At 38.7% G+C, this 24522-nt stretch overlaps 1 protein-coding gene across 3 annotated transcripts in view; it reads right to left on the bottom strand.

The window, feature by feature from the left end:
• si:cabz01090165.1 (uncharacterized protein LOC100333421 homolog) overlaps positions 1-24522 on the bottom strand; it is a 276030-nt gene that overhangs the window by 217167 nt on the left and 34341 nt on the right. For all 3 annotated transcript variants that reach the window (XM_051958377.1, XM_051958378.1, XM_051958379.1), the window contains exon 2: positions 261-300. The gene's annotated coding sequence lies outside the window, so the exon portion shown is untranslated. The remainder of the gene's footprint in view (positions 1-260; positions 301-24522) is intronic.

Raw genomic sequence — 24522 nt, 5'->3', positions numbered from 1 at the left:
CAGTGAAAGGACGGCCCTGCAGCAGCCTGTAATTCATCCACGTCCACAGTTTGACGTCTGGCTTTCTACCTGCCATCGTATCGTCTTAAACCCACCGTCTGAATGTGCATGCAGCTTTTACTCCTTCATCTCGGTCCATCCAACCGTTTACATGAAGACAGAAGGTCCTGACCAGCTCACAGCACACCAGACAGCTACAACAATGCACAGATTCTCCAGCCAGCATCGTAAAAACAACCTGAATGTAGAGTTTCACTTACCGGTCTGTCATCTGGAGGCAAAATCAATCCTTCCTGACACCTGAAACGACAACGAAACACAAACAAAGACATTTATTAGCATGAAAGTAAGTTCTGTAGCAGTTACAGCAACTTGAAACCACTTTAGTTTGATGAATCTTAGGTGAAAATGGCAGAAATTAACAGATATGAAGCCGTCTTTGCTACTTTTACAGCTATAAAGAGCCAACAGTGTTCTAAAAGTTACTGCAGCTCCTAGTTTAATGGATCTCAGACAAAAATGGCACAAACAAACAAAAACACAATATTTGGTAGTTTGCACGAGATTCAGAAACTTTTCAGTCCCTTTAGGTTATTTTTTACATCTTCTAGACTAAATTTTCAAATCGTTCAGCTGTAAAACAAAGCCGCCTTTCAAGCCTTTGCAGGTTTAAAGAGACAAACAACAAGTAAACTAGAATAAAACACCAAACTGCAGCTCTTAAACTGCAGAACAAGCACATTAAACTGCTCGTCTTTGCCATCAGAGGAAGGAAGTCATGAGTCAGACGTGATGTTGGAGGAAACATCGAACTCTCGTTTCATCTTTTAACGTTTTGTCGCCAAACTGCGTCTCCTTCGCAATAAAGAGACGACGAGAACGGAGCGGCTCGCATGGAAATGGGTTCATTGTGGAGACGGATGGAAGTCGTCATGAGGAGAAACGTTCCGTCTACGTTTGTGAGGGACGACTTCTGCACACCGGCAGAGAGGAGGCGAATGGAACGACGAGTAAAAAACAGATTGATCAGTCAGCTGCGAATACAAAGCAGCACTACTTCCTCCATCCGTCTCCTCCCTCGACTTATTTCTCAGGAAATCTCATCAGACGGAGCAGATCATCAGAAGCCTTCCCGGGCTGAATGAAATCGGACTACTGGAGTTTTTAAAAGCCGGTCGGCTGCTTTGATCTGCAGATAGTCCTTCATATCTCTGGTTTCCATTTCAATGTTTAGACATGTAAAGTTACGTCTGCAGCCGTTTCCTCGGCGACCTGACAATCAGCTGCGATGGTGAACACGACGGCGGCTGATTGGCTAAGGAGCGTTTATGATGTGATGATTAGCAGATAAAGATCTGATTTAAAACGACACTGAAAACTGAACCGAGACGCCAAGAAAAGCAGAAAAACACACAAAGAATTACAACTGAAGCATTTTTAATTTATGAACCTGCTGCTTGTTTGTTGTTTTTAACGATGTGATGTGTTTATTATTGGCTTTCAGCTTCTTTAATTATTTATTACAGGTCTGTCTGAGCTATTAAACGGAATAATGTGATTTATTCTGCTGGACCTGGGTCATACATTTCATTCCTTTTTGGTTTGAACATATTTAAATGACAATAAACTGAAAGACTGAGACCATTAATTAAGACAAACATTTTATTAATCCCAGAGAAAAATATTCTGCCACATACAGCTCAGAAACTAAATAACGTGACGTGAGAATATAAAAATAAAATATGTATAAATAGAATATAATTGTCATATAACAAAATATACAGTTATGTGACCTAATGTAATAAAATATAACATGATAGAATAATAATAATTAGTATTAATAAGTGTTATTCTTAAAAACACCAGGTATTACTGATAATAATGCTAAATACTTAGCAATAATAATAATTAAGTATTTAATATTGATAATAATAGCTATTATTGTTAGAAGTAAAAACAATGAAAATATTATGATACTAAAGTTATGATTATTCCAGTGAGCTGCAGGTGTAAATGCTGTAGAAGAAGCTCTGTGTGATTCTCTGCAGACCTCTGCTGATGTTCTATGGAGCTCTGATCGGCTCTTTTCCACCTTTTATTCCTTTAAGAACACAAGCTGCTCTCTGGGCTAACGGCATTCAGCTGCAAAGTTTTTATGCTGATGACAGCACAGAGTTTCCACAAGAAGTGCTGAGCAGCGACTGCATTAGCATTCAGTATACGTTCAATAAACACACACACACACACACACACTCTGCATGTAAACACAAACCACTGCTCAGAGATAAAACAATTAAAGGAGGTTAATTCATCAGGTGGTATAAAAACGAATCTAAAGTCGTCATTACTGCATTTGTAGCAGCTGAGAACCATAATTAACATGATAAATACAAAATGAGACACAAAACAACAAAAACAAGACAAAAATGACACAAAATGACAAAAACAAGACAAAAATAACAAAAATGAGACACAAAATGATAAAAAAAGGAAAAATAAAATAGCAGAAAAGACCCACAAAATGACACAAAATGAGAAAAATGAGAAAAAAATTATAACTTTTATTTTAAAAAAAGAGTAAGAGAGAAAATCCCGAAACTTAACATTATTTTCACAAAAACCTGAAACATATTTAAAACCAGCTTCAGTCAAATTAAAGGCAGTTTCTAATCGGTTTCTAGAAGAACTCTTTCTGTCTGATTTCTAAAATATAAAACCACTGTCAGACTTTTTGCCTCCAGGGGAGAATTTCCACACTCACTAATTAAATTTTGATCTGAATTATGGATTAGAAAACCTCAGAGAGGACAGAAGCATCGCTGCCACAAACTCTGGAGGGAGAATTAAAAGCAGAGGATCGTCTGCTTATCTTATTAAAGATAATCCATCAGGAGAAAACAAACGGCCGTCCTGAAGCAACACGACAAGTTTAAAGTAAGAATAAAATGATGAAGCAGCTGCAGAAGACGGAGCAGGAAAAGAAAAACGGCACATTTTTGGAATTAAAACTTCATTTTAGACAATTAGCGAGTTATTTTGGACAATTATTAAGTCATTTAGGACAGTTGTTGACTCAGTAATTGTCTAAAGTGTCTCTGTGATTGACCTTCTTCTTCTTCTTCTTCTGTGAGCTGCAGTGTGTCTTTGTGGAGGATAAGGGCTTCGTGCCTCAGGTGTGTGAAAGCAGCCATGTGTGTGTTCAGTGTGTGTTTAGATCTGTGCTTCATGAATCATTCAGAGACGATCTAAAGGTGGAATTGTCTCTTTCTGACCGGAGAACCGAGATCTGAGGCTCCTGCAGAGAATTTGGTCAGCCTCGTGCATACAGTGTGTGTTAGTGTGTATTCAGTCTGCATACAGTGTGTGTTAGTGTGTATTCAGTCTGCATACAGTGTGTGTTAGTGTGTATTCAGTCTGCATACAGTGTGTGTTAGTGTGTATTCAGTCTGCATACAGTGTGTGTTAGTGTGTATTCAGTCTGCATACAGTGTGTGTTAGTGTGTATTCAGTCTGCATACAGTGTGTATTCAGTCTGCATACTGTGTGTGTTAGTGTGTATTCAGTCTGCATACAGTGTGTGTTCAGTGTGTATTCAGTCTGCATACAGTGTGTATTCAGTCTGCATACTGTGTGTGTTAGTGTGTATTCAGTCTGCATACAGTGTGTTAGTGTGTATTCAGTCTGCATACAGTGTGTATTCAGTCTGCATACTGTGTGTGTTAGTGTGTATTCAGTCTGCATACAGTGTGTTAGTGTGTATTTAGTCTGCATACAGTGTGTTAGTGTGTATTCAGTCTGCATACTGTGTGTGTTAGTGTGTATTCAGTCTGCATACAGTGTGTATTCAGTCTGCATACTGTGTGTGTTAGTGTGTATTCAGTCTGCATACAGTGTGTGTTAGTGTGTATTCAGTCTGCATACAGTGTGTTAGTGTGTATTCAGTCTGCATACTGTGTGTGTTAGTGTGTATTCAGTCTGCATACAGTGTGTATTCAGTCTGCATACTGTGTGTGTTAGTGTGTATTCAGTCTGCATACAGTGTGTGTTAGTGTGTATTCAGTCTGCATACAGTGTGTATTCAGTCTGCATACTGTGTGTGTTAGTGTGTATTCAGTCTGCATACAGTGTGTTAGTGTGTATTCAGTCTGCATACAGTGTGTTAGTGTGTATTCAGTCTGCATACAGTGTGTATTCAGTCTGCATACAGTGTGTATTCAGTCTGCATACTGTGTGTGTTAGTGTGTATTCAGTCTGCATACAGTGTGTTAGTGTGTATTTAGTCTGCATACAGTGTGTGTTAGTGTGTATTTAGTCTGCATACAGTGTGTGTTAGTGTGTATTTAGTCTGCATACAGTGTGTGTTAGTGTGTATTCAGTCTGCATACAGTGTGTATTCAGTCTGCATACTGTGTGTGTTAGTGTGTATTCAGTCTGCATACAGTGTGTTAGTGTGTATTCAGTCTGCATACTGTGTGTGTTAGTGTGTATTCAGTCTGCATACAGTGTGTATTCAGTCTGCATACTGTGTGTGTTAGTGTGTATTCAGTCTGCATACAGTGTGTTAGTGTGTATTTAGTCTGCATACAGTGTGTATTTAGTCTGCATACAGTGTGTGTTAGTGTGTATTTAGTCTGCATACAGTGTGTGTTAGTGTGTATTTAGTCTGCATACAGTGTGTGTTAGTGTGTATTCAGTCTGCATACAGTGTGTGTTAGTGTGTATTTAGTCTGCATACAGTGTGTGTTAGTGTGTATTCAGTCTGCATACAGTGTGTATTTAGTCTGCATACAGTGTGTGTTAGTGTGTATTTAGTCTGCATACAGTGTGTGTTAGTGTGTATTTAGTCTGCATACAGTGTGTGTTAGTGTGTATTCAGTCTGCATACAGTGTGTATTCAGTCTGCATACAGTGTGTATTCAGTCTGCATACAGTGTGTATTCAGTCTGCATACAGTGTGTATTCAGTCTGCATACAGTGTGTATTCAGTCTGCATACAGTGTGTATTTAGTCTGCATACAGTGTGTATTTAGTCTGCATACAGTGTGTATTTAGTCTGCATACAGTGTGTATTTAGTCTGCATACAGTGTGTATTTAGTCTGCATACAGTGTGTATTCAGTCTGCATACAGTGTGTATTTAGTCTGCATACAGTGTGTATTTAGTCTGCATACAGTGTGTATTTAGTCTGCATACAGTGTGTATTTAGTCTGCATACAGTGTGTGTTAGTGTGTATTTAGTCTGCATACAGTGTGTGTTAGTGTGTATTCAGTCTGCATACAGTGTGTATTTAGTCTGCATACAGTGTGTGTTAGTGTGTATTTAGTCTGCATACAGTGTGTGTTAGTGTGTATTCAGTCTGCATACAGTGTGTGTTAGTGTGTATTCAGTCTGCATACAGTGTGTGTTAGTGTGTATTTAGTCTGCATACAGTGTGTGTTAGTGTGTATTTAGTCTGCATACAGTGTGTATTTAGTCTGCATACAGTGTGTGTTAGTGTGTATTTAGTCTGCATACAGTGTGTGTTAGTGTGTATTCAGTCTGCATACAGTGTGTATTCAGTCTGCATACAGTGTGTTAGTGTGTATTCAGTCTGCATACAGTGTGTGTTAGTGTGTATTCAGTCTGCATACAGTGTGTGTTAGTGTGTATTCAGTCTGCATACAGTGTGTATTCAGTCTGCATACAGTGTGTATTTTGTCTGCATACAGTGTGTATTCAGTCTGCATACAGTGTGTATTTAGTCTGCATACAGTGTGCATAGAGTATGTACTTTGCATGTATTCAGTGTGTGTTCAGTGTGTGTTCAGTGTGTGTTCAGTGTGTGTTCAGTGTGTGTTCAGTGTGCGTACAGTGTGCGTTCAGTGTGTGTTCAGTGTGTATTCAGTGTGTGTTCAGTGTGTGTTCAGTGTGTGTTCAGTGTGTGTTCAGTGTGTGTTCAGTGTGTGTTCAGTGTGTGTTCAGTGTGTGTTCAGTGTGTATTTAGTCTGCATACAGTGTGCATAGAGTATGTACTTTGCATGTATTCAGTGTGTGTTCAGTGTGTGTTCAGTGTGTGTTCAGTGTGTATTTAGTCTGCATACAGTGTGCATAGAGTATGTACTTTGCATGTATTCAGTGTGTGTTCAGTGTGTGTTCAGTGTGTGTTCAGTGTGTATTCAGTGTGTATTCAGTGTGTGTTCAGTGTGTGTTCAGTGTGTATTCAGTGTGTGTTCAGTGTGCATACAGTGTGCATACAGTGTGCGTTCAGTGTGCGTTCAGTGTGCGTTCAGTGTGCGTTCAGTGTGTGTTCAGTGTGTATTCAGTGTGTGTTCAGTGTGTGTTCAGTGTGTATTCAGTGTGTATTCAGTGTGTGTTCAGTGTGTGTTCAGTGTGTGTTCAGTGTGTATTCAGTCTGCATACAGTGTGTATTCAGTCTGCATACAGTGTGTTAGTGTGTATTCAGTCTGCATACAGTGTGTGTTAGTGTGTATTCAGTCTGCATACAGTGTGTGTTAGTGTGTATTCAGTCTGCATACAGTGTGTATTCAGTCTGCATACAGTGTGTATTTAGTCTGCATACAGTGTGCATAGAGTATGTACTTTGCATGTGTTCAGTGTGTGTTCAGTGTGTGTTCAGTGTGTGTTCAGTGTGCGTACAGTGTGTGTTCAGTGTGTGTTCAGTGTGTGTTCAGTGTGTATTCAGTGTGTATTCAGTGTGTATTCAGTGTGTGTTCAGTGTGTGTTCAGTGTGTATTCAGTGTGTGTTCAGTGTGTGTTCAGTGTGTGTTCAGTGTGTGTTCAGTGTGCATACAGTGTGCGTTCAGTGTGCGTTCAGTGTGTATTCAGTGTGTATTCAGTGTGTGTTCAGTGTGTGTTCAGTGTGTGTTCAGTGTGTATTCAGTGTGTGTTCAGTGTGTGTTCAGTGTGTGTTCAGTGTGTGTTCAGTGTGTGTTCAGTGTGCATACAGTGTGTATTCAGTGTGTATTCAGTGTGTGTTCAGTGTGTGTTCAGTGTGTATTTAGTCTGCATACAGTGTGCATAGAGTATGTACTTTGCATGTATTCAGTGTGTGTTCAGTGTGTGTTCAGTGTGTGTTCAGTGTGTATTCAGTGTGTATTCAGTGTGTGTTCAGTGTGTATTCAGTGTGTATTCAGTGTGTGTTCAGTGTGTATTCAGTGTGTGTTCAGTGTGCATACAGTGTGCATACAGTGTGCGTTCAGTGTGCGTTCAGTGTGTATTCAGTGTGTGTTCAGTGTGTGTTCAGTGTGTATTCAGTGTGTGTTCAGTGTGTGTTCAGTGTGTATTCAGTGTGTATTCAGTGTGTGTTCAGTGTGTGTTCAGTGTGTGTTCAGTGTGTATTCAGTGTGTATTCAGTGTGTGTTCAGTGTGCGTTCAGTGTGTGTTCAGTGTGTGTTCAGTGTGTGTTCAGTGTGCATACAGTGTGTGTTCAGTGTGTATTCAGTGTGTGTTCAGTGTGTGTTCAGTGTGTATTCAGTGTGTATTCAGTGTGTGTTCAGTGTGTGTTCAGTGTGTATTCAGTGTGTATTCAGTGTGTGTTCAGTGTGTGTTCAGTGTGTGTTCAGTGTGTATTCAGTGTGTATTCAGTGTGTGTTCAGTGTGCGTTCAGTGTGTGTTCAGTGTGCATACAGTGTGTGTTCAGTGTGTATTCAGTGTGTGTTCAGTGTGTGTTCAGTGTGTATTCAGTGTGTATTCAGTGTGTGTTCAGTGTGTATTCAGTGTGTATTCAGTGTGTGTTCAGTGTGTGTTCAGTGTGCGTACAGTGTGCGTTCAGTGTGTGTTCAGTGTGTGTTCAGTGTGTGTTCAGTGTGTGTTCAGTGTGTGTTCAGTGTGCATACAGTGTGTGTTCAGTGTGTGTTCAGTGTGTGTTCAGTGTGTATTCAGTGTGTATTCAGTGTGTGTTCAGTGTGTGTTCAGTGTGTATTCAGTGTGTGTTCAGTGTGTATTCAGTGTGTGTTCAGTGTGTATTCAGTGTGTATTCAGTGTGTGTTCAGTGTGTATTCAGTGTGTGTTCAGTGTGTGTTCAGTGTGTATTCAGTGTGTGTTCAGTGTGTGTTCAGTGTGTGTTCAGTGTGTATTCAGTGTGTGTTCAGTGTGTGTTCAGTGTGCATACAGTGTGTGTTCAGTGTGTATTCAGTGTGTGTTCAGTGTGTGTTCAGTGTGTATTCAGTGTGTGTTCAGTGTGTGTTCAGTGTGCATACAGTGTGTATTCAGTGTGTATTCAGTGTGTGTTCAGTGTGTGTTCAGTGTGCATACAGTGTGTGTTCAGCGTGTATTCAGTGTGCATACAGTGTGTGTTCAGTGTGCATATATGGTGGTGTGTGATGAGCCGGCCGGCGGCGCTGTCCACATCAGATTGAGTCGGCGTTGCAGAGCAGCGATCAGAGGAAGATGTTAATCTGATTCTGTGGTTCTGAACTGAAGCAGAAGTCTGAGGAAACACGGAAACAGACGACCGAACGGAGATAAAATCAGAGAACTGGAGATCAGAACATGGAGGGCCACTGGAACGGTCTCTAGTCTGCATAGAGTCTGTTATGAAAAGAAAGAAAAGACAGAAAATCTGAAAGATCTCCACGTTTAGGAGGATGGAACTTTTACAAGTGACTAAAATAACTAATCACTAAAATGACAGATTTTTCTTTCAATTTTTTACCAAAATGACCAAAAACGAAGGAAAATGAGCACAAAGACACACAAAACAAGCAGAAAAAAGACACAACATGAGCACAGGAAAACACAAAATGACCCAGTGAGACACTTCATTATAAAGACACACAATGACTACGTCAGAGTTCTGGTCCTTCAGACTAACAGACTTCGATTTTCACAGGAAGTCTGAAAGTGAAAATGTAACCAAATCCGATCGGTGCATCACGATACCCATCAGTTCTTCATAAGGTCATGAATACGACGTTCATGCATGTATGAATCATTTTATAGAAGATAACAGAACATTGTAACAGACTGATGCTGAGGTTTCAATGTTTATTGTTCAGTTCCACTGAGGATGAGAGGAGAAAGGGGAGCTTCAGAATGCTCTGGTGGCACAAGATTGGCTCCCATGGTCATGTGGGTGTGTCACATGACCTGGTGAGTTCAGGGTCTTAAAAAGTGTGGGGAAGACAAAAGTCTGGAGAAAATAGCCTGATTTATACCCCGTTACATCCTGGCCAAATTACAGCTCTCTCGGTGTTACTGTGTTTGAGTTTATAGCCTTTGAAAGCGTCCAAAAATGACCCAAAATATGAGTCATAATTCAAAATGGCCGACTTCCTGTTGTGTTTTGGGTGTTTTGGTGCAAAAGGCTTTCTTGTGTGTCCTGGTGAGTTACACATGCGTACCGAATGTCATAACTGCAGGTGAAACACCATCTGGGGGCTGAATTTTAATATTTTTTTATTGTCTGTATTTTAACAAAACAGGCAGAATTTGTGACGTCACAGCTGTAAAATAAACACGTTAACCTTTAATAAACAGGAACTGACAGTGTGGAGCTGCAGGTTTTCACTAAAATGCAGATTTGTGCAGAAAGGTTCACGATATCGACTCAAAATTAATTATTTTCTGCAGCTAAAAGCTATAAAAAGTCACCATTCCTGCACATATTCTGAAGAAGTCAAACTAAACTCTAACCAGGGTGTCCAACATGCGGCACGCAGCCCAGAACTGGTCCTCCAGGGGGTCCAATCTGTCGTTTTGTGTCTCGTTTTTGTCATATTTTGTCTTGTTTTGGTGTTTTTTGTGTGGTTTTGATCATAAAGTAAAACAGTGGACTGTTCAGGTCCAGACAGTGTTTCTAGCTGTGGGTGTTTACAGGTTATTACTGCTCTGCTTTTAATGAGTCTGATGTCCAGCTCTGCCAGGCTTCTCTGGGCTTCATTTGGATTTCTGCCGCAGTTTAAACAGGTTTTAGCTGCTAAACTCTCTAATTATCTCCACATTCTGTGTGGGAGCAGCAGGTTTGAAAGGCTGTCAGGAGGTCAGAAGGTCAGAGAAGCTGCATGAGTCCAACAGGAAGCAGAAACTTCTTATTCAAGGAGGAACATTAAGAGCACATTAGACCAGACGGTGGACGGTTTCCTCCTGAAGAAGACTGAAACACGTTCATCAGGAGGCTTTAGCACCACTTTAATCATCTTTTATCACTTTGTTTTAGTGTTTCACTGAAACTCTCCAACCTTTAACTAAAACTAGACCTCCTCTGACTGCAGCAAACAGAAAAACAGCAGCAGAGATTCAGGGTGAAGCTTAGAAAGGAAAAGAAAGGAAAGGACCATGACCAGAGACAAAACCAGGACCAGGGCCAGGACAAGGACCAGGACCAGGACCAGGACAAGGACAAGGACAAGGACCAGGACCAGGACCAGGACCAGGACCAGGACCAGGACCAGGACCAGGACAAGGAGAAGGAGAAGGAGAAGGAGAAGGACAAGGACAAGGACAAGGACCAGGACCAGGACAAGGACAAGGACAAGGACAAGGACCAGGACCAGGACCAGGACAAGGACAAGGACAAGGACAAGGACAAGGACAAGGACAAGGACAAGGACAAGGACCAGGACCAGGACCAGAGACAAAACCAGGACCAGGACCAGGACAAGGACAAGGACCAGGACCATGACCAGGACCATGACCAGGACCAGAGACAAAACCAGGACCAGAGACAAAACCAGGACCATGACCAGGACCAGGACCAGAACCAGGACCAGGACCAGAGACAAAACCAGGACCAGAGACAAAACCAGGACCATGACCAGGACCAGGACCAGGACCAGAACCAGGACCAGGACCATGACCATGACCAGAGACAAAACCAGGACCAAGACCAAGACCAGGACCACGAAAAACAAAAAACAAAAAACAATAAAAGAACCGGGACCAGAGACAAAAAAAGAACCAAGACCAGGACCAGGACCAGAACCAGAACCAGGACCAGGACAACTGAGTCATTTTGGTCCATTACTGAGTCTTTTAATCAATCATTGAATCATTTCAGACAAATATGAAGTCAGTTTGGAGAAATATTCAGTAATTTGGTGAAATCAAGTCAATTCTGGAGAATTACTGAGTCATTTGAGACGATGACAGAGACACATTTTTCTGTTAATGTTTATATTTTAGGACATATTTTTCTCCTTATCTTTATATAATTAGGAGATATTTTTCTCCTCATGTTTAATGTTTTTCTGCTTCCTAAATGAAAAGGATGAGCTGGGAGCATTTTCCCTCCACTCATTAATGAACTCTTTCTGGTCCTGATCATGTAGAATTATCCTCCTTCTGACAGCATAATCTAAAAATAAAGGCCGTGGTGTCAGTAGAAGCTGCTGGATCAGACTCTGCTGATGATCCAGCTGCTGCTAACGGAGTTCTTATCTCTGTTTTTGTTCCTTCAGAACCCGAGGCTCGGTGTGACGGAGAGTTCAGTCTGTTTGTGTTCCAGATTTAATCCCAGCCTGGAGGAAGAGATAAAGAAGATCTAAACCTGCTCCGTCCTCACCTGGACAAACAGAGCAAACATCAGGAGGCTCCTCCACATCCTCCACTGATTTATCGCTTCCTCCAGATGACAGAATATTTCATACAGACCTGACATTTTATGACAAAAACATTGTCATTTTACAGATTTTTTTCATTACTTGAAAGAATACCATTGAGGATTGAAGAACGGTAAACATTTAAACTGTTATTTCACAGATTTTTAATAACATATCTACTGATGTCACAGAAAAAATACATTAATTTACAATATTAAATGAACTTCTTTTTCAGAACTCTGAGGAGAAAGACGAATGAAAGAGGAGAAGAGCGACGAGGAGGCCATGAAGGAACGTAAACGGCTCAACGTGTTGGCATTTAAGAGCTTCTCTGAGGTCCACGACGGAATGATTCAGGAAAATAAACTTTGAATCATGCAGTATACAGAATAACAACCAGGATATTTATGTTCCAGTGGTGATAAATGCTGCTTTTAATGATTCTGTGTGTTTTAAAACATTATTAAGTCTAAATATCTGCAGGAAGCGTCCTCAAAGAACCTTTAAATGTTGAGAAATAAATATCGGTCTAAAGAATTGTCAAAAATGACTTAAAATCCATTAGTGTGCTGGAAAATCTCTTGAAATTTGTCTGAAACAACTCAAATTTTGTCCAGCATGACTCAAAATTTGCCACAATTACTTAAAGCTGGTCCAGAATTAACCAACATCTGTCCAAAATAACTCAAACTGCGTCCAGTATGACTCCAAAATTGGTCATCATGACTCTAATTGTGTCCAAAATGAGTTAAAAACCTCAAATATGAACTCTGAAATGTCTTCGGTTTCAGCATAACACCGCTAGAACGACAAGAATCAGAAAAAGAATCCAAATATTTGATTGTTAAAACTCGTCCAAAAACCCTACAGTCTGTCAAAATTACTCGAGATTGGTCCAGAATTATTGAAGATTTGTCCAAAATGACTCAAAAGGTGTCCAACTAAAATAGTCCACATTGTCCAAAACGTCTTAAAACTTGTTGGTCCACAAAAAATGTCCAAAATGCCGAGAGACTGCTCTGAAACCTCTGAATGTGTTCAAAATGACTGGGAATGGTCCAAACTTGTCTCTAGTTCTAAATATCTCAGAATTGGTCCAAAACAACTCAAAATATGTTCAAAATGACTCAAAATGTGTCAAACATAACTCTGAAATAGCCCCAAATGACCCACATGTGTCCAAAACATCATCATCAAAAACGGTCCAGAATGACTAGAAACTGCTCTGAAACCTGTGAATGTGTTCAAAATGACTGAAATATGACTCAGAAATGGTCCAGACTTGTCCTAAATCTTTTAGGATTTGTCCAAAATGACTCAACATTGGCCCAGAATTACTGAAAATGTGTCTAAAATGACTTGAAACATGTCCAGAACATCTAAATACGGTTTAAATCATATTTCTGAGTTCATTTTTGAGGTTTTTAACTAATTTTGGACAAATTTAGAATCACAATGATCAATTTATGAGTCATGTTGGACACTCATGGATTTAGGACAGATTTTGAGAGACTTTAGACACATTTCAAGTCATTTTAGGCAATTTTTGGTTAATTCTGTACCAATTTTATTTCATTTTGAACACATTTTGGCAAATTTCAAGTCACACCAGACATAATTTGAGTAATTTCAGACAAGTATTGAGAGATTCTGAAAGATTTCAAGTCATTTTGGCAAATTTTGAGTGATTTTGAACAAATTGAGAGAACTGTTGGACACTTAGGACACTTTCTGTGCAGCTTGTTTCTATAAATTACCTCATTTTCCCATTTTTCTGGTGTTAATAATTGAAAATCTTTTGTTTCTAGCTTAGTCTGAAGCGATCTGAGGACTTTATCTGCTGCTGGTGAACCCTCCTGAACGTTTGTTGTGATCATTTCAGGATAAGAACTGAAACCTGAGGCTGGATGCTCTACAGAAACCTGCTGACGAAGGTTTTAGAGGTTTGAACCTGAAAGTGGGCAGCAGCTTGAAGCTAATCGATGCGTTTAATTCGTCCTGATGTCAGCGGCGTTGATCCTCCATCGACGGTTCCCATTCTGTAAGCTCCAGATGTTCCAGCTGTTCCTGACCTTTAAACATCTGCAGCTTTAGACCTGTCTGGACACATCGATTCAGGTCCGCCGCCTTTCAAACCGTCCTCTCACAGAAATGACAGAAAGGACCGGTTTGTTCTGCAGAAAGTTCTGACGGTAAAACGCCGCCAAAGGTCAAGAAGAAGATCCAGGCTGAAGATGAATGTTCTCACGGTTCAGTCTGTTTAGTTCATAAATCCACATTTTCAGTCTGATATTTAGCTAGTAGTCAATCCCAGCTGATTGTTTTCCACCTTCAGAGCCACTAAACCTGAACTCAGAGACTCGGTAATCGTTGTACTTCAGAATTATGTGCATTACTGTGAGGAAGGCCGTCATGTAAACGTAATAAACTGCATTTTACTCTCACTTCATACATAGAACAACACCTGCAAACAAAACAGAGCAGCTCTATGAGACGGACACCATCTAAGCCTCTCTGTTGTTTCCTGACATCAGGAAGTTTCACCAGATTCACCCCAAAGACCTGATGGACACAAAAAACACGACTAACTCACAGAATCTACAGAAACACTGACAGTAAAGGAAAGATCTACGAAAGCTTCTGACTTCAGATTCTGTAAGCCTCCACTTCTTCTCCACATCCAGAGAGGGATTTTTGTACAGTTTCGACAGTACTTGGACATTCTTTGCAGGATTCCTTACGAATGTTTGCTTTTAAATCTGAATACAAAGAAATTAGCCGCCCAGAATGCTAACTGCATAACAGGAAGGGCAAAGTTAGCATTCAACGCTCAAGGGAAATACATAAAAAAGTGAATTTGTCTTTTGAAAACAACAAGAAAACCACAGATTTCTACATTAGTAATTACAAATGTTTGTTTTCAAACCTGAAAATACAGAAATTAGCCGCCTGGAACGCTAACTGCATAACAGGAAGTGCAAAGTTAGCATTCAACGCTAACTGAAAATACAAAAAAAACGAATTTATCTTTTGAAAACAATAACAAAAAGCATAATAAAGCATGTTTTTCCTCATTTGGTCCCTCTTTTCTGCCCCTAAATGAACTAAAAACAAATTTCGCCATGAATTATGATGAATATGCGTTTTCAAACCTGAAAACACAGAAATTAGCCACCTGGAACGCTAACTGCATAACAGGAAGTGCAAAGTTAGCATTCAATGCTAACAATGAATACATTAAAAAGTGGAATTATCTTTAAAACAATAAGAAGAAACCATAATAAAGCGTGTCTTTCCTCATTTGGTGTCTCTTTTCTGCCTCCAAACGAACTAACTAAAAACACCAGGACTGAATGTGAAAAGGCTAAATTCAATGCTAACAGGAAATACGTAAAACAAGAGGAACGATCTTTTAAAACAATAAGAAAAGCACAGATTTCTGCATGAATCATCATGTCACACAAATGGATTTTTCACACCTCAGCTTCTGATATTTGGTGAACTCCAAACGTTGGGTTTTTTTCAGGAAACAATCATGAAATATTGATGCTACAAACAGCAGGACGACAGCTTTCAACCTGGAAAACACCTCTGACCTGAACGTTTCCCTGCAGGTTGAAATCAGGTTTTTATTTACGACACTGAAGCTCTTCGACTCAAACACTAAAACCTGAGCGGGCGGCTTGACCAAAGCCTTAATTATGGGATGTTTTATCAGTAGTCGCATGTTTAATGCTGGACCTTTCCTCCGGGAAGAAACACGAAGCTTCTTCCAACAACAAATGCAAACTTTTCCAGTTAGCGGGGGACGTTCTCCCTCTGCTTTACTGTTTTTTGGCCAAATTCCTTTTAAACAACACCAGCAGGTGGATAAAACAACCCAAACACACGATTCTGGACGGATCTTTGGCTGCAGAGAAGAAGAACGATCCAACTTTTTCTCAACAGGAAGTCTCTGTAGGTAACTTCAGATCCAGAACACCAGCGGTGATCTACAATAAACACTATTTTCTCTTGTATTTTAGAAGAAAACTGGTATATTTCAGGTAAAATGAAGCCAGAGATGCTGCAGTATCCAGCTGTGACTGATGAAACAAAAAAGTTTTTTCTTCTGTAAAGTTGTTTAAATCAATCCACTGGACTAAAGAACTTTGATTTAAACAACTTTGGATAGCCATGACCTGGATGAATGAGAACCTACACAGACTTCTTCTGTAAATGTCTGAAAATGCATAAAATTCTCATTTAACGGAGCTCCAGTTCCGTATTTGAGTGAATTTACAGTAAAACACATAAACAAGGATGTAATTTACTGTAAAACTTGTAATAAACTGCTTATTCCAGATAAATATAGTGAAATTAAAAGTACAATATTTAAATATCCTGGTTTCTTTCCTGCTTTATGACAGTAAATTCAATATTTTTGGACAAAACAAGACATTTAAGGTAAAAACTATGCATATTTTTCACTATTTTCTGACATTTTAGAGACTAAACAGCGGATTCATCCCAAAAACTTAGAATAATCATCATTCATGTTACAACTACAACACCTTTAATCATCAACACCAAACACATAAAAGCTAATTTTTCCAGTGTTAAGATAAATGGCAGCGTCTTTTCTGTTCTCTGTTTATTTCGACAAATCCTTTAAAGAAAAGTGAAGAAAAGTCGACTCAAACGTGACTCTATTTACTCGACAGCAGATGCATTTTGTCTTATAGCATGGAAGTTTTACATCAAGAGTCTCAGGAGAATGCTATTTCTTAGCATTGAAACTTCGCTAAAACACAAAATTTCTCAGTTTTGACCACGAATTGCAAAACAAAGACACAGAAAAAATACTGAGGAGCAAAAGCAAGAGAAAATGGATTCATTCAATGCTGTCAAACCAAAGTAGCTGAATAAAATGTGAATATTTCAACATCTGGTCTGCGGAGAACACGCTACAGAAGCTAAAGTTAGCATCTAACATCAGGCAGAAGTGGAATGTTTGTGTAGGAAGAGGAAAGTTAGCATTTAATGCTAACGGGAAATATATAAAACAGGTGGAATTATCTTTTAAAAACAAGAAAAGCACAGATTTCTGCATGAATTATTTCAAATGTTTGCTTTTAAACATGGAAACACAAAATTAGCCACCTGGAATGCTAACTGCATAACAGGAAGGGCACAGTTAGCATTAAATGCTAACAGAAAGATGTATAAAAAGTTGAACTATCTCTTAAAAACAGTAAGAATAAACATAACAAAGCATGTTTTTCTGCCCCCAAATGACCTACAAACATCAGAAAGTCACACAAAAAGACTAAATTCCTCCCAGTATCTGTAATCCAGTAACTGTAATCCCTCATTCTGCTGCTGAAGTAATCAGATTACTGCTGTGCTCTCATTGTAGTCGCCTCACACAGCTTCTTTCCTCTCAGGAGGTTCTGGTTAACATTCAGCTTCTTGTTTCTGAATTCTGCATGAAAACGCCGCTAATCTCCTCTTCCTGCTTTGTGTCGTTGTTGTGTTTTTGTGTTGTTTTTTTGTGAGACGGCGGATTTCTGGTTTCTGTTTTGTGTTTTCTGGAACAAATGTGTGTCTGTGGGAGAGCGGCTGGACGGAAACAGAGATTATTGTGGAGCAGGGATTAGTCAGCTGCACTTCTAATAGAGAAGCCGTCCTCCGTGATGAGATGTGAGTCTGTGTCGAGGTCAGAAACGCACAAAATGTTCCCTTCAGTTCACTCTGCTGCTCCGAAAACAACACATGACGACACCACAGGCCCAGTTTAGAGGTTTTTAAAGCAGGGAAGTCACTTTTAATTCCATTTTTCTACCTTTGTGAAAGTAGAAACGCTAAATTAATAACAGAAACACATGTTTTATTCATGAATTAGTCAGTTTGAGTTACTTTATTGAATAAAATCAGTCTAAATTCAGTTATTCTAGGTCATTTAATGTGAATATTTTCTGGTTTCGTTCCTCTGTGACAATAAACGGAGTATTTTTGGACACTGAAGGTAAAAATTCTGCATGTTTTTCATGATTTTCTGACATTTTAGAGACACCCCCCCCCCCAAAAGACAGAATAACAATCATTTATCTCCAAAAAAAGTGCAGACACTCTAAATAAAATTCAGTAAAATGCACAATATTTGAAGAAATATGCAATTATTTAATTATTTAAATGTAAAACGTAGACACTTCAGGATAAAATCAGTGACTGAAGAGTTGAAAATAAAGTATTTTAGAGCAAAGAATTGATCTAAAATCAACTATTTACTCCCAGAATAGGAATTTTAAACTGTTTAGAAGAAAACTTTGGGATTTCAAGGCAAAATATTTGTACTATTGAACAAAAAATGAAGTTTCTTTTCTTCTGTAAAGGTTTGAAAACGCATAAAATATTCTTTCAACTGAGCTCCAGTTCTGTGTTTGAGTAAATTTACAGTAAAATACACAAACAGCGACGTAACTGACAGTAAAACTAAAAAAATGTTAATTTTAAGTAAATATAGTGGAGTGGTGTTCCTTCAGAATAAAAGCCTGAACATTTTCTGCTCCTCAGCTGTAATTAGACTCCTGTTATGGCTTTAAATCCTCCTGTCAGGATAAAACTGGAAGGATAATGATCAGAGCCAACACAGGAACAAAGACTTATTCCCAGCAGAGAGGAGAAATGTCGCCGTGGAAACCCGAAGCTCCGACATGGAGCAGATTTATACTAAAAAAAATGGGGAAAAAAATCTATTTTTATTTGTGTTTATGTTGCTGGTTGTCATTTTTTGTGTCACTCCTGTTGTAAAAGAATTATTTCCTGACATTTTACTGCTGTTTTAGTTAAATTACATGAAAATAATGAGTAAAATCACAGAAAAAAGGATTCATTTGCAGGTGAAAAAAAGTGATTTTAATGAGTCCTGTAGTATGAAAGGGTAGACGTCGTAATTACACTAAAAACTAAACTGTTCCTGGTACTTGGCTGCAAAACAAATTTTAAAAAATAATAATAATAATTAAATTTTCTGAATTAGACAAACTATTTAAGCTGCAAACATTCTATTGATGGGTTCATATAAAGCTGCATTTAGGTCATTTTATGTGTAATTTAGGCTCAAAATTCCTCGTTAGTTGATTTAAACTACATTTAATTCATGGTAAATTAATGATAATTTAATTTCTATTCACTTGTGATGATTTTGCATCTTTACATTACAAATGTGTCTTTTTGCAGTTTCACATCTTATTGTGGTGATCTTGTGTCTTTATGTGATGGTTTTGCATCTTCATCTATCTTAACAGACCTTTTCAGACGATGTAGACCGATAAATAAGAATATTTCGATGTAGTTCATTGGCTGAACATCCTGTAATTTTCTCGGAAAACTGATGCAAACAGTTGAATAAGTATTTTTGCTGTTTCAGAATTAGCATCAGGTGATAAAACTCTGATTACTGCGTCGGTTCAGGTGAGATTAGAGCGTAAACAGAAGAACCAGATGGTTTTGCTTCTATTTCTGGGAGTCTCAGCATGAATAAAGACCTCTAACCGACTCTTTCTGCTCCCAGACTCGTCCTGCTGAGTTAAAAACACAAACAGTTGGAAATCAGGACAGAAAAAAGGAAAACAGAACTGAACCAATCAGAGAGCAGAAGACAGGAAACAGGAAGACGAAGGTGAGAAAATAAAACACCAGCAACACAAAGCTCCTGTGATGTAAATAAATGCAGCCGACTCAGCACTGGTTCCTCTAGAACAGCGTAATGTGAGAACAGGAGCATGGAGGCTGATTGGATTAGTGGTGAGGAGAGACCATAAAAGACTTCTAGAACTACTGCATCAACAGGACATAAAGACTTCTAGAACTACTGCATGAACAGGACATAAAGACTTCTAGAACTACTGCATGAACAGGAAATAAAGACTTCTAGAACTACTGCATGAACAGGACATAAAGACTTCTAGAACTACTGCATCAACAGGACATAAAGACTTCTAGAACTACTGCATCAACAGGACATAAAGACTTCTAGAACTACTGCATCAACAGGACATAAAGACTTCTAGAACTACTGCATCAACAGGACATATAGACTTCTAGAACTACTGCATCAACAGGACATAAAGACTTCTAGAACTACTGCATCAACAGGAAATAAAGACTTCTAGAACTACAGCATCAACAGGAAATAAAGACTTCTAGAACTACTGCATCAACAGGAAATGAAGACTTCTAGAACTACTGCATCAACAGGACATAAAGACTTCTAGAACTACAGCATCAACAGGAAATGAAGACTTCTAGAACTACTGCATCAACAGGAAATAAAGACTTCTAGAACTACTGCATCAACAGGAAATGAAGACTTCTAGAACTACTGCATCAACAGGACATAAAGACTTCTAGAACTACTGCATCAACAGGACATAAAGACTTCTAGAACTACAGCATCAACAGGAAATGAAGACTTCTAGAACTACTGCATCAACAGGAAATAAAGACTTCTAGAACTACTGCATCAACAGGAAATGAAGACTTCTAGAACTACTGCATCAACAGGACATAAAGACTTCTAGAACTACTGCATCAACAGGACATAAAGACTTCTAGAACTACTGCATCAACAGGACATAAAGACTTCTAGAACTACTGCATCAACAGGAAATGAAGACTTCTAGAACTACTGCATCAACAGGAAATGAAGACTTCTAGAACTACTGCATCAACAGGACATATAGACTTCTAGAACTACTGCATCAACAGGACATAAAGACTTCTAGAACTACTGCATCAACAGGAAATAAAGACTTCTAGAACTACAGCATCAACAGGAAATAAAGACTTCTAGAACTACTGCATCAACAGGAAATGAAGACGTCTAGAACTACTGCATCAACAGGAAATGAAGACTTCTAGAACTACTGCATCAACAGGACATAAAGACTTCTAGAACTACTGCATCAACAGGACATAAAGACTTCTAGAACTACAGCATCAACAGGAAATGAAGACTTCTAGAACTACTGCATCAACAGGAAATAAAGACTTCTAGAACTACTGCATCAACAGGAAATGAAGACTTCTAGAACTACTGCATCAACAGGACATAAAGACTTCTAGAACTACTGCATCAACAGGACATAAAGACTTCTAGAACTACTGCATCAACAGGACATAAAGACTTCTAGAACTACTGCATCAACAGGACATAAAGACTTCTAGAACTACTGCATCAACAGGAAATAAAGACTTCTAGAACTACAGCATCAACAGGAAATGAAGACTTCTAGAACTACAGCATCAACAGGAAATAAAGACTTCTAGAACTACTGCATCAACAGGACATAAAGACTTCTAGAACTACTGCATCAACAGGAAATAAAGACTTCTAGAACTACTGCATCAACAGGACATAAAGACTTCTAGAACTACTGCATCAACAGGACATAAAGACTTCTAGAACTACAGCATCAACAGGACATAAAGACTTCTAGAACTACAGCATCAACAGGAAATGAAGACTTCTAGAACTACTGCATCAACAGGAAATGAAGACTTCTAGAACTACTGCATCAACAGGAAATGAAGACTTCTAGAACTACTGCATCAACAGGACATATAGACTTCTAGAACTACTGCATCAACAGGACATAAAGACTTCTAGAACTACTGCATCAACAGGAAATAAAGACTTCTAGAACTACTGCATCAACAGGAAATAAATACTTCTAGAACTACTGCATCAACAGGAAATAAAGACTTCTAGAACTACTGCATCAACAGGAAATAAAGACTTCTAGAACTACAGCATCAACAGGAAATGAAGACTTCTAGAACTACTGCATCAACAGGAAATGAAGACTTCTAGAACTACTGCATCAACAGGAAATGAAGACTTCTAGAACTACTGCATCAACAGGACATATAGACTTCTAGAACTACTGCATCAACAGGACATAAAGACTTCTAGAACTACTGCATCAACAGGAAATAAAGACTTCTAGAACTACTGCATCAACAGGAAATAAAGACTTCTAGAACTACTGCATCAACAGGACATAAAGACTTCTAGAACTACTGCATCAACAGGACATAAAGACTTCTAGAACTACAGCATCAACAGGAAATGAAGACTTCTAGAACTACTGCATCAACAGGAAATAAAGACTTCTAGAACTACTGCATCAACAGGAAATGAAGACTTCTAGAACTACTGCATCAACAGGACATATAGACTTCTAGAACTACTGCATCAACAGGAAATAAAGACTTCTAGAACTACTGCATCAACAGGAAATAAAGACTTCTAGAACTACTGCATCAACTGGACATAAAGACTTCTAGAACTACTGCATCAACAGGACATAAAGACTTCTAGAACTACTGCATCAACAGGAAATAAAGACTTCTAGAACTACTGCATCAACAGGACATAAAGACTTCTAGAACTACTGCATTGGGAGTTTCACGTTTTTATGTGGTGATTTTGCGTTTTTCTAGTGATACTGAATCATTTTATGGTCATTTTGCATTTCAATGTGGTGATTTTGTGTCTTTTGTGCTCATTTTACATAGTTTTGCTACTTTTGTAGCATAATTTTTTTAGCTTTTGTGATGATTTTGTATCTTTTCATAACAAATTTGTGCCTTTTGGGGTAATTTGACATGTTTTTTTTGGTGATTTTACATCATTGTGTGGTGGTTTTGTCGTAAATGTTAGCTTTCTACGGGGGTAACTAACCACCACAGTAGGTCTCTGTCTTGGTGCCCACTGCTAGCTTAATTAAACATTAAATGCTCCATTTCCTACACATTTACAGGCTGATATTTTTGTTGTTGGCATCTATTAGAATCCGTTAGCATGATTTAATGTCGAATCAGACCTTTTATCGTCACAGAAACACAGTGAATGAAAGGGAAAACCTCATCTAGTCCTTCTAGAGACAGAAACAAACAGAAATGTGCTCTATTAGGAGGAGCTTTTTCCATCTGAGCTGCTGGTTTGTTGGTTCCTTCAGTCACCAACAACAACATGTGATGGACTACCAGCAGCACTGAGGAGGTAAAACCACCGACTGACTCCTGGATAAATCAGAGTTTATCTCCAGACTTTAATCCCAGCTCCTCTCCTTTCCTTCCTCCTTTTGTTCCTGACCGTTCAGGCGTCTCCTCCTACTTCCTCTTTCTTAATCCCTTCTTCTGGTTCTCTCCATTTATCTGCTTCAGCCCAGCGTCCACTTTTATCCTCCTCCTCCTCGCCTTCGCTTCATTTGTCCGTTCTCTTCCAGATCTTCTCCCCTCCGGCTGATCAAACCTTCGTCTTTTTCAGAATCACCACAAACATCTGACATGTAGAAGCCGCTCTACAGAACGTCTGACATGAGGAACATCTGTAGTTCTTAGTTCTGGCTTCAATGGATCCTAAATCAGCATTAAAATCTGGCGTTTGCAGCAAATTAAATCGTTCTAACCTGAATATTTTACACCATGAAACGATCAGACCAGGCAGAGCGCTGCACACATTCAGAGGATTTCTGGAAAAAGAAATACTTTAACTCCTGGTTTCACATCTTTTTACGATGCCTTTTTCATGTTACTGTGATAATTTTGCAGATTTTCATTGGATTTAGCATCTTTTTGTGATTCCAACTTTTCATGATGTTTTGCATCTTTTTGTGATAATTTTGCATCTTTTTATGGAAATTTCACAACTTTATGTGACAGTTTAGCATCTTTTGTGATGATTTTACAACTTTTTATGATGTTTTGCATGTTTTTGTGATGTTTTAGCATCTTTTTGTGAAAATGTAGCATCTTTTTGGGATCATTTAGCATCTTTATATGACGATTTTGCATCTTCTGTGCTGATTTTGTGCCTTCCTCTGCTGGTTTTGCATCTTTTTATAGCGGTTTTACATCTTTTCTGCTGGTTTTACATCTTCCAGGAGATGAAACGACGTTCAGAGCCTAATTATTGAATCCTCTGGTGTGTTTTACGGTTGGTGTTTCCAGGAATACGAGGACTGAGAGAGCGTTGGGACGGTGACTAATCAGCATTTAGGCTGGATGTGAGTCAGTCGACGTGACGGAGGATAATTAGGGACGTTTGTCTGAGTCACGCCGTCCATTTAACGGCCGACTGGAAGGAAAGAAGCTTCACCGGAGTCTTTCTGTCCAGGATTCATCGACCAGCAACAAGCTGAGCATCGATTCAACAAATTGAGTTTTCAGCAGCAAGAATCGGACTAAAGATCAGAGAGATTAGTGATCCTATGGATGAATTACACTGAGGAATGGAATAAAAGAATAAAAAGGAATATTTAGAATGAATGGGTCATTTGGGGTCTTTTTGTGACGATTTTTATTATTTTTATGTCTTTACGTGCTCTTTTGCATCATTTTGTGCTCATTTAACATCTGTGGTCATTTTGTATCTTTTGTCATTTTGTGGTCTTTTTGCATCTTTTTTAGGTCATTTTACATCCCTCTGTGGTCTTTTTACATTTGTTTGTCGCTATTTTGCATCTTTTTAGGTCATTTTACATCTTTCTGTGGTCTTTTTGCATCTTTCTGTGGTCTTTTTGCATCGTTTTTTGGTCATTTTACATCTTTCTGTGGTCTTTTTGCATCTTTTTGAGGTCATTTTACATCTTTCTGTGGTCTTTTTGCATCTTTTTGAGGTCATTTTACATCTTTCTGTGGTCATTTTACATCTTTCTGTGGTCTTTTTGTATCTTTTTTAGGTCAGTTTACATCTTTCTGTGGTCTTTTTGTATCTTTTTTTTCAGTTTACATCTTTCTGTGGTCTTTTTACATTTGTTTGTTGCTATTTTGCATCTTTTTAGGTCAGTTTACATCTTTCTGTGATCTTTTTACATTTGTTTGTTGCTATTTTGCATCTTTTTAGGTCAGTTTACATCTTTCTGTGGTCTTTTTGCATCTTTTGTGGTCATTTTACATCTTTCTGTGGTCTTTTTACATTTGTTTGTTGCTATT

Source organism: Acanthochromis polyacanthus, chromosome 13 (assembly GCF_021347895.1).
Source record: "Acanthochromis polyacanthus isolate Apoly-LR-REF ecotype Palm Island chromosome 13, KAUST_Apoly_ChrSc, whole genome shotgun sequence".
Classification (NCBI taxonomy): Eukaryota; Metazoa; Chordata; class Actinopteri; family Pomacentridae; genus Acanthochromis; species Acanthochromis polyacanthus.
Note: the sequence above shows the minus strand (reverse complement) of the source record. Positions and strands in the feature narration are given on the sequence as shown.